This window comes from Vigna angularis, chromosome 4 (genome assembly GCF_016808095.1).
Source record: "Vigna angularis cultivar LongXiaoDou No.4 chromosome 4, ASM1680809v1, whole genome shotgun sequence".
Classification (NCBI taxonomy): Eukaryota; Viridiplantae; Streptophyta; class Magnoliopsida; order Fabales; family Fabaceae; genus Vigna; species Vigna angularis.
Genome location: NC_068973.1, coordinates 3,011,793 through 3,024,122, shown reverse-complemented (window position 1 = coordinate 3,024,122; position 12,330 = coordinate 3,011,793).

Here is a 12,330-nt window from a genome sequence, read left to right as displayed (position 1 = left end):
AAATTTACTCTGCGAGAAATTTTCATGGTGTTAAGAATTTCTAAATCGACTTCATTTCTTGGTCTTGACTTTACAATCGGTACATGTGAAAGGAGGCATTTTTTAGGAGACTTTAATATTTCTAATAACAAAGTGTTCTAGTAATCAATTATTGGATTGTTTTTTAGTTTAATTTAAGTTAGGTCAAATAATCAAAACTATTGAAATTATAAGTAGTATAACTCATTTAATTAATTAATTAATATATATATATATATATATATATATGAAAGAATAGATTTTAAACCTTTAATTCTACATAATCCAATTATAAGATAAGATTCAATTATGACTCTAATATCAAAAAGATTTTAAGTCTAACTCAATCTCACAAAACCGACTTATAAGATAAGGTTTACATCTTAATTATATATTATAATTTGGTCTTGTTTAAAAATACTCCTTAGTAATAGAAGTATTTTAAGATTAATATTAAATATATATATATATATATATATATATATATGAAGCAGTTAAAATAGTAAAAATGTAAAAATGAAAAAATAAAAAATATATAGTTGTAGATATAGTTATAGATAAAATAAGTTTTATTTATTAAAATAAAAAATATTATATATAATATTATGTAAATAAATATTTTATTATGAGTTTTTATTAAAATATGAAAAAGTAATTATTAAAATATGAAAAAGTATATTTTTTTATAAAGAATAATTATTTGAATTTAAAAGAATAGTTATTAAATTGATATAATTAAAAAATAATTTTTATTATTGATAATTATTTAAATTTAAAAAGTAATGATTGAGATGTTAAAATTGAAAAAAAAAATAGAATACCAAAAATATGTATTTTTTATATATATATATATAGTTGTAGATACAGACGTATAGTTATAGTTATAGATCATAGATAATATATTACATTTTTGTTTTAATTTAAATGTAAAGAATAATTCTCATTTTCATTTAAAGATAAAAGAAAAAAAAAACACATTTCACTCACTTATTAACCCCAATATCTATTACCACAACAATTTTATATTACTTGGTCAATGTCTGATTTAAGTTTGTTTAGTATATTTTGAAGTTAACTGTCATTTATTTATTTTTAATGGGACAATAATTATATTCTTCATTTCCTTTGAATAGAATTTATATTAATTCAAATATTTTATTATTAATCATAAATATAAAAAAATTAAATATGTTTTTAATCATAAATTTTGATTTAAAATTAAAATTTATTTATATTTAAATCTTTAATTAATCTTAATCTCTAAAATTTAAAACTAAATAATATAATATTTTTAAAATAATTAAATTATATTTTTTTGTATAACAAACACGTTTCATTTCATTACAAAATGTATTTTGTCACGTTAAAAAAGTTAAATTTAATTAATTAAAAGAATTATATTTATTTATTTTCACATTTTGGAAATAAAAATATATAGAAGCGAACGAAAAAGATATATCATTCTTATACAATGAAAACGAGTTTAAATATTTTATAGACTGCCAAATTCTTTTCGAAAACAACTTTATGTTTTCTGGCCATTTAAAAAGCTAGTGTTTGGTGAACAATCAACCCAATTTACCAAACCAAAACTTTTCCATTCAAAAGAAAAAAATAATAATAATAAAACAGTTCAGAACAACTATTTTTAAAATCCATAAAATAAAAAGAGAAATAATAAAACAGTTCAGAACAACTATTTATGCAATAATTTATATGAGAGAATGATCACAACTTTAATTCCTCCATAATTGAATGGTTCTCACAACTTTAACTTTCTTTTTCTTTACCACTTTAACTTATCTATCAATCAATCAGAAATCGTAAAGAAATTACGATAGAAAAATTAAATTTCTATTAACCGTTGAATAAAAAAATATTATATTATTTTGTTAAACCCGTAAATAAAAATAGCCTAATTACTTCCCCATGAATATTGGTTATTATTGTGATATTTTTTTATGAAGTGACAATTGAAAGAAATTTTGGCAGACTAAAATTAGCGATTCCTTTCGAACGAAGGTATCAAATTCATTTGCCGACGAATCATGAAATACTAAGAGGAATGCCTTAAGATTTACGTATGCTTTTAAGGAAAAATAGTGACAGAAAAGGATTAATATTTATAGGAAGACTTCAAAGGCAAGTGAAACTTTTTTTTCTTAAGAAAAAGGTATGTTTACTTCTTAATCTCGTAAACAAACATAAACAAATTGACTCATTATGAATCGACATAAAATTAAATCAACGGTTACTTTAAATGAGGGAACTGACAAAACTAACATGACCGCAGAAAATCAAAATTAAATCTGATATTCGAATTTTGAATTTCAAAATATTGTTAACCAAACTTTTCAAGGAAGGTGTCGTGTCGACCTCGTGTGTGTTGAGTTTTTCAAAAGAGTAACACAAGATTTCATATCTTTTGAGATTTGATATCAAATACACAGTTCTGACACGTTCTTCAGTGACCACTTATTCAGTTTTATCGTTAATACACTATATTATACTAAATAAATTATTATATTATTTATAATAAAAAATTGTAAGATAATTAAGTTATCATCTGTGATTATTATATATCATTTCTCTAGTTTATCTTTATTAAACATGTGATTTTCAATTGACACTATTTTTAGAGTTTATATTAGAATTTTGATAAGATGATAATAAATTATCCTTATTAGATTTTTTATTTATTTTTGTATTGTATGACCCATGGACTAAGTGGTCAATAATTCAACAATAAAATCGTCAACAAGTCGATCGGTATACCTACAAGCAAGATTAGATATTGAGTATAATTAGGTTAATCTTAAATCAAGTTATTAGTACATGGATCGTAATTTGATTAATATTAATTAGAAGTCCATTAAAAAATTTACAAAAACAGATTTAATATTCTAATAGTTGGTTACTTTTACTATATTGTTAATATATTTCAATAAATACTAATTTTAGTATAAAAATATTTTCTGCAAGTAGTACTCGATTCGAACTGTGGAAAAAAACTGCATGTGACCTAAACTTGGATTTCATAGACTATTTGTATAAAAAAAATTTAGCTTGACCCATACATTCAAACAATTTTATTCCGTGTCATGGATTTTTATTTTATAAAAAAATTAGATTTAAACATTTTTTAAATTAGATTTTCATAGACTGTCTTTTTGTTAAAATTTTGTGGATGAGTGAAAGTTTAAAATTAAAGAGAGAATATCATGGAATCGCCAGATGCGAAACTCTTTCATTCAATAAAAAAAACTCGTCTTCTCATGACTTTTGTGTTTTTTTGTTTGTACTTCAGCTTACACGATTGGTCATTTATGTCTTTTTGGTTACTTAAACATTAAAAAGTACTTTAGATCTTAGTTAAATATTAGATAACTTAGAAGTTTGATTTTAGGGGCAAATTATTATGTTTTATTTATTTTAAATATATATTCTTAATGCAAATTTATATAAATGAGACATATGCTTTTGTGATATATGCTGATAATCAAATATAACTTCTTCTCACTCAAACAATGTCATATAACAAAAACTAACTCATATGACTAACTGTTTATCACTTACACTAGTAAAAACCAGTGTACAACGTCGAATATTTTTAGCCTTTGACGTCAAATTCGAAATCGACATCATATCGGAAGACATTAAATTGAAATCGAACATAGAACAATTCGACCTTGATCAAATTAAGGTCGAATTTGTCAATATTTGACGTTAATCAATTTTTTTTTTATTTTTTTTAATTAATTGTGATCCTCTCTTACACCTCTACGATCTGAAATGCAGAAAAACAACAAATTTCAGTTTTTGATATTTTATAAAACATGAACTATGAATGTGTAGTGTAGTATCAACAACAAACAAACAACAAACACATTCAATCAAACAACTACAATAAACAAATTCAACTACAACAAACAAGTTCAACCAAACAAAAACAACAAACAAGTTCAAATAAAATTAAACAAGTTCAACAAATAAGTTCTTCAAAATGAAAACGAAAATTAACCTTTAAAAGTGGGTTCGTCGAAATAAAGTATTGTCATCAGTGAGAGAGAAAACAGAATGCGCCTCAGAAGGACAAGAACGAGAAAATAATCGATAAAAACAAACGAAAATCATACCTAAAGTAGTTAATTAACATGCATTTGTAACAAATGAAAGAAAAATTACATGTGATGGTCGTCAAACTTTGTTCCAGAAAAGTTTGAGCAGAAGAAGATATCGCGCGCTAAGATAAAGTGAATGGATTTTCAATCTCCCGCTCAAATTTTTATTGATTTCACTAACCTTTTAACGCCTAACATTGGGGCATTTGACATTTTATATCCTTTTGAAGTCTAATTCTAGCGAATTCGACGTCATACGTAAATACATTTTCATCTTCGGGCCAAACATTTTCGCAAAATTTACCCAATATAACAAATTGATGTCGAATTACAAATCTAAACATCGTTTAATAATTGCATTTACTTACAAAAATATCACCGGTCATTTTTAACGTTGGTTATTCAATTGTTGGATGTTGAACGCATGACGTTATACTCTATTTTTGCACTAGTGTTAGTATTTCCATGCTTGACAAATTCAAGGTTTAAATTGAAAGAATATAAATAATTGTTCTACATTTCTCTCCCATCAAATTAAAACTTATACTAAATCATGTTGTCAATTATACAAGATACCACAATAACTTTTTTTAATAAATATGGTAATTGCATAAAAAAACAAAAAATATCATATTAAACAATTGACAAATATTAAGATAAAAAACTAGTATTGGACAAATAATTATTCCTTATTACTAACTTTAAGACCCTATTTGTTTTCCACGTAGTAAACTTAAAAAGATACTCATTTGATAGAAAAAAACATGAAAATGAGATGAAAAAAACAACATAATTAAAACAATTAAATATGGTCATAGTCTCAAAACCATTTTCTATTTTTAATAAAATAAAATAGATTAATAAGTAATGTAATATAAAACCTATTTATACATGAAAAAATTGAACAAAATTATCCCACCATTTTTTTTTTATGTTTTTTTATCGATAAAGAAATATATTGATTGTGGAGTATTTTAGGTTTTCTAATCCTTTTACAAAGAATACACTACAAGAATAATTGATATTATCGACAGTCCTAATTCATTGATAATGTATCAAATCCGTCGGTAATTGTCGTTTATCGATGATCAAAATACCATCGGTAAAAACATTGTCGGTAACCTTTATCGACGGATATTTCAGCCTTCGGTAAATCCTTCAGTAATTATCGCGATCTGGTTCTTCTTCTTCTTCTTCCTTCCTCCCTCTATGTCATTTTTTTTTCGTTTTCATGAACTCCGCCACCAAAAAAGCGTCACGTCAGTAACAAACTAATTTCCAAAGAATCAAACAACCAATTTATTTTCAATAGTTAAAATCATAGGGAATCATGGAGAGTTTCTCTGCAATTCTCAGATTTGTAAGAAAAATGTTCCTAATCGCAAAAATTAACTTTGCAATGGATCGCCAGAAAAGTTGAGCTCGCCGGAAAAGTTGAGCTTGTCAGAAAGGCTGAAAAGTGGACAGTGGTGGGCAACAGAGCGGCAGTGGTGGAGAGCAGCGGTGGTGGAGAGCAGCAGCGGTGGAGATCAGTCAAATATTTTTTGTAGTGATATATACACACAGTTTTTTCACTAATATAAAAAAACAATCAAATAATATTATCTATCAAAATTCTGCTAATCTCCATATAAATTTTTACAAAAAAAAAAACTTTACTCAGTGTTCTATGAATGTAGTTAGGATGAACTCATGAGGTTATTGATTCACTTTTAGCTTTCTAGCATAATATAGTAACCTCTAACCATCTTCGTACATTGTTCTGGCAAATATGTAGAGATAAAGATTATCGCGAATCCCTTGGCAGAAATATGATTCAAATAGATGAAAATATATTTTCATCTTCGTTCTACATTTCTAAAAAAAAAATATGACTCATATCGTTTTCACATAGTCTACAATAGTAATTCACACCCCGTAGCATATTCTTTTTGTAATTTAGCTTCAATAGATGAAAATATTCGAAATATGCTTGAATCTGAATTCCCTTTTAATTTAGCTTCAATAGATTAAAATATTTCAAATATGCTTTAATCTGAGAATATGGTTTACCAAAAATTTCCAGTTCATTTACAATATGTATTCCATATTTGAGTGTTGCTCCCTCCACTACCACCAAATATTTCCTGGACCACTTCATACCCAATTTATCCTTGCTATAAAACGGATGTCAACATACCAAGGAATCCCTTAAATAGGATTCAAAATGGATCTTATTCTATTGTTATTTTTCTATGAAAAATATGAATCGGAGTTTGAAGAAGGGGATGAGTCCTCAACCCGCAATAGATAGAAGAGGATTTTTTCAATCACATCGTTTAGGCTCTAGTATATGGCGCCCTTAGGGCTTTCTATTTGATTGTATTAAAAGGCCCAATAATTTGGGATTTCCCTATTGGGTCACGTCATTTCAGGAACGGATGTTGACATCCGTTTACCTATTTTATTTTATTTTTATATTTTAGTTTATTGTTTTTATTTTAGATTTTATTTTAATAATATTTTTTATTTACGTAATATATTATAAACAATTTTTTTTTTATAAATTAATTTAAAATATAAAAAATTTAAATAATATTTAAATATAATAAATTATTAAACTTAAAAAAACAAAAAAACCTTAACGAATGACACATAATTATATAAAAAATATTAAATAATTGATTAATAATAATACATAAATTAAATTAATAATAATTATTTTATTAAATAAAATAAATTTAATTTATATATAATTACATAATAAATTTAAAATTTTTTTAAATAATATTTATATATTAATTTAAAATACAATAACTTAATAAACCAATAACTAAAAAAATAAAAAATAAACCTTTAACGGATGTGACACATTCGTTTAACTAGAAATAAAAATAAAATATTATTTAATTAATTAAATAATAATACATAAATTAAATTAATAATTATTATTTTATTAAATAAAATAAAATTAATTTATATATAATTACATAATAAATTAAAAAGAATTTCAATAATAATAATATATTAATTTAAAATACAATAAATTATCAAATGAAAAACTAAAAAAAATAAATCTTAACGGATGTGGTCCGTTAACGGATGTGACACATACGTTTATCTAATCTTATATAAAATATTTAAATAATTAATTAAATAATAATACATAAATTAAATTCAAAATAATTATTTTATTAAATAAAATAAATTTAATTTATATATAATTACATAACATATTTTAAAAAAATTAAATAATATTTATATATTAATTTAAAATACAATAAATTAATAAATTAAAAATTTTTGAAAATAAAACCTTATCGAATGTGACACATCCGTTGAATTTTTTTTTCAACGGATGTCGACATCAGTTGAAGAAAAGAAATGGATGTGTAGGATATTTTAAAATATAAAGGATAGTTTTTAAATTTTAGAAAAATGTAGTAGTGCAAAGACTTCGTGTAATTTTTGTTTTTCGTGTAATTATTATTTTTGTTTTTCGTATTTACAGACATTCTTTATAAGAAGACTTCGTGTAATTTTTGTAGTAATTTTTCATAACGTAATTTATGGAAAAAAAAAGTCTTGATATGATGTTTTCCAAACAAGTAAAAATATTAATGTAAGTGTAAGAGATACTATAATAACTTCATAAAACTTTAAGAACACTTAAGTTAGTTATATAAATTGAAAGGTAGATGACAACGTAAAGTAGTTAAAAAGAGTCATAAAGTTCTTTATTATTCCAAGTCTTTTATAGTCGTTCGTTCAAACCATTCATATGATGCATGTAGAAAGTATTTTAATGTCAAAATCAATTTAATGATTGATAGTTGATAACAGTTGAAAAACTGTTATTTTCATGCTTAAAATTGATACTAAAAGCAACCTTTAACACTTATAAATTAGCTTGGAATCATGCTTTTGTTCATATTTTTAGAAATAAGAGAGCTGGATAAGTTTATGCTTGATTTCAGTGTTTTATGCAGGTTTTAAGGTGAATTTGGTGAAAGAAGTGAAGAAGGATAGAGATGGAATCAGAAAAGACATCAAAAAGTGCAAAAGGAGAAGCCGCAACTACCGCTCAGCGGCAGTTTACCGCTAAGCGGCACTCAGGAACCCACGTTGGCTCCGCTGAGGGGTGAAAAGGCCGTTGAGGGGAGGAAAACAACTCACGCACTTACCGCTGAGCGGTAGTTTACCACTGAGCGGCACTATTTTGGGCTTGGGCCTAATTTTCTGTAATTTTACGAATAGTATATAAGCTTTAGGTGTTCCTAGGGTTTGTATCTTTGGCTGGGACGAAGCAAACACTCTCTTTTCCACCCCTTGAAGGAAGATCTGGGATGCTCATGCTACCTCTTCACCTTTCTAGGGTTTTATCTTTCATTCTTTCATTATTGTTCATCTAGTTTCACCATGAATATGGTGAACTAAACTTTGTATTGTTGTTGGGGAATCAATGTAGTCTTGTGAAACTCTCATATATGGAATTTGTTTTAACATCTTACTTTAAGACTTATGCTTTCTTTCATTATTAGTTAGGGTTTTTCCTCTTTGCTTAATGCTTGCTTTGTTTAACTCATTCATTGCCATGATTATTGATTTTGTCGATATGGGAACGTACGGGGAAATCTAGATCCGGGGAATTTCTCCCAATAGCATATTGGTTGCCTTTAAGCTTCTGCACTTGAGAATTAATTACTAGAAATGCTAGGAATTGTATGAACTCGTAATTAAGGATAGACCTTCTTGCAAGGTGATTTAGAGAGTGACATTAGCATTGATGAAAAGAATGATGAATTCCTAAAGTATATGAGAGTGAATAAGATGAAATTGATAACCCCAACAACATACTCATCCATATAATTCATTACGTGTTTGTTTTGCTCTTTTTGCCATTGATCAAATTCATGCATACATGTTTAATTATTGTCTTTTGCATTTAAACCCTACAATCAATCGTTCACAAGTCTTAAATAATCAACAAATCATATAGCTAACTAGGCCGTGAGTCCTTTGGGAAAACGATACTTGGTCTTACCTAGTTTTATTACTTAATACGATTCGGTCACACTTGCCGAGGGTTAAACAAGTTTGTGGCACCGTTTTTCGGTGTTCATAAATTTGTCATCAATAGTTCAAATATTAATGGTACAATAAATGTGATCACCTACCTTATTACCTCAAACTTATATTTATAGATTTTAAATTGGACATTTGATTAGCAAGAACCTAATTACAATCTAATTGGTGGTAATCATACTTTTATCTAATTGGTGGTAATCATACTTTTACCTTAGGTTGTTCAACATTAGAGTTAATTGCCCTGATAGTTAACCGATCGGTCATATTTCGTGATCATTAAATAATGATAGTGGTTGTTTCGAGCGTTTGGTAAAGAGTTTATTGGATGGTCATACGATACACAAGTCCCTAAAGTCCGGGACTACTATAGCTAGCGAAGGGATTTGTAATGGGATAAGTGTCTACTCCCTTTCGGTCTTTTCAAGGTGATAGCCCTAGTTATCTATTTCATGAGTCTCTAGATTGTTCGGTTGAATGGTTAACAATCCCAACTTTTTGAAACTATGATCGTTGAGGGAAGGACGTGTGACACTTTAAATCTTGCACCAGTCAAAATTCAAAGACTCGGATGTGATGAGCCATTGAATTTAGTTTGATCCAATGACTGACGATAGCTCATTCGAAGGTCCTTTTTGGCTATAAATACAGATGGGTGTCACCTGTCATTTCACCTTTGCCTTATACTTTTCCCTACCAATTGAACATTCAATACTTTTTTTGCTTTTAGGTAATAATTTTGACTCTTGATTTGTCATCGGAGTGAGCGAAAGTACGTTAATGACGCATCGTCGTTGGTGTCATTGCTAATGTCTTCTTCAATTTTGGTATCAACCAAGTGATAAAATAACTTGATCGACGACATAAATATTAATAAGGTCGCATATGCCGTTTTTGACGAGGCCAACGTTGCATTGAAGATCGATGCGGCTAGTAAGGGGACGAGGTTGCTCATTCACTCCCAATCATCGTGGGCTATGATTGGGTGCCCCATAGGGTGAAAGAGTAAGTCACCTGCATCCGTATGGGGCGTCAATTGTAGTGGTGGCCAAACATACTTGCTTCTTCATGTTTTCTATTGATGCTAAGTGCTTCAATCATATTGTTTGTAAAAAGAACGAGTAGGTAGGGATGACAAAAAAACTCGTACCCGCAAATATCTGCAGATAAAATCTGCCATGGGTATTTAGTACCCACGGGTAAAAGGTACCCGTGGGTAGTGGGTAGCAAATATTTTAATACTCGTTTGTTAACGGGTGGGTTTGAGTATCACACTATCCGTATCTGCGAATACCTACTACCTGGTTAAAAAATGAAATTATATTTTATCCTATTATGTTCCTTTTTTCTAACTGTTAAATATTTTGTAAAAATGGGCCAAAGCCCAAATCCCTTTTTAGGGTTTTCTTCTTCAAATTAGAATAAGGAAAAACGAGCTGCCCTAATTCCTTTCCATCTCGTCGCAAGTTACCATCAAATCCTAAATCTCACTTTTTTTCATACACTTTCGTATCGTTAGCATTGCCGTCAAACCCTGAATCTCACTTTTTTTTCATACACTCTCCTTTTATTAGCATTGCGGTCACAGAAGAAGAGAAGAAAATGAAGTTCAACCCTAGGTGAACGGCTCCACCGTCAATGTCGTCATTCACGGCGAGAGGTGGTGGTGTAGTGTGTCGAACGTCCAACGTGACTGGTTGGCGAAAGGCGACCTGCTTAGATGATGCTGGTGGAAGGACGTCCCATGGAGCAACAGAGCTTCTCTAACGCGAACGGGAGAATGAACGAGTGAGCTGCTGCGACCGGCGTAGGAGACGGGGCCGACGACGATCTTGGCCGGCCAATGGAGGACGCGACACTACTAGGTGGACAGAGGGCAGTCGACTACCGCCAGTGGAGGAGGAGACCTTTGCTCTCTTTGAACTAAAGACCCTAGGATTTGTGAATTCTGAATAAAAAAGGAGAATAGAGTCTTCGGCCAGAATTTGACTTAGTAATGCACAAGTTGTTGAAAAATTGATATCCAACGGGTATCCACAAGTTGAAAAAAATCCATAATTTTTTTTTATGTGGATATCCAACGGGTAGTGGGGTGAGTAACAAGTACAATTTTTACAAGCAGATTGAATTACAGATAGACACTATCTGTGTACGACCCAACCCATTATCATCCCTACGAACATGTGTTCATGGAAAGAAAGACAATCCCAACAACTTTTTCTTTATGTATGTTTGTCTTGTGAAAGACCTATTGGTTTGTCTTCCATATGCAACAACTTTCACATAAGCGTGTTGAAGGAGTGTAGCCTACCCAGTTTTAGCCTAAGGACTGGATATGCAAGCTTTCGTAATGTTGTGTAAAAGTCTCAAAAAAGCACGTTACTCATCATTTTGTTTTCTTTGACTAAAAACAAAGAGAAAAGTGAGGTTCTCCGCAAAATACAGTAATTTGAACGAGCTTATATTCGGTGATTTTCTATTATATACGTACTCGTATTCAACACAAAAGTTTTAATCAGAAAATCCAGATTAGTCTTATAATAAAATCTATGTTTGACAAAAACTAGAAAGCCAGTTGGTAGTTGGGTTGATAGCTAGTTGCTGAAAGAAGTTATTCTCTCTGAAGCCTTCCGTTGGAAAATTATGGAAATTTTCTATAATATATATTATTTATAAACCTATGAGCCAAATGATAATCCACATTTCCAAACAAGCTTGTAATATGAACATAGTGATGAATATTCGTTTGAAGTTTTTGGTCAAGATCCACCAACCAGCAATAAGGAATTAATGCACCAAATTATGTAGAAACTATATGATGGTGTAGTTTTGATAAAGTTATTTGTAAAACTAATATTGAATATTCTTAATCAATTAATGTTCAATTACTATGAATGTGTTCATATGGTAGAAACGACTCCACATACTGTAATACATATGCATGTATTTAGTTATTAATTGAACTTTATTTCAATAAATATTTGTATACCAGCAAAAAATGTTAAATAATCACTTTTCTAATACACTTTTATTGTAAATTAAAATTGATTGGAAATTACAAAATTTTATAAGTCTTACCCTTCATTAATGCATCACATTGTTAATTTTATTTTTTTAAAATAATTTT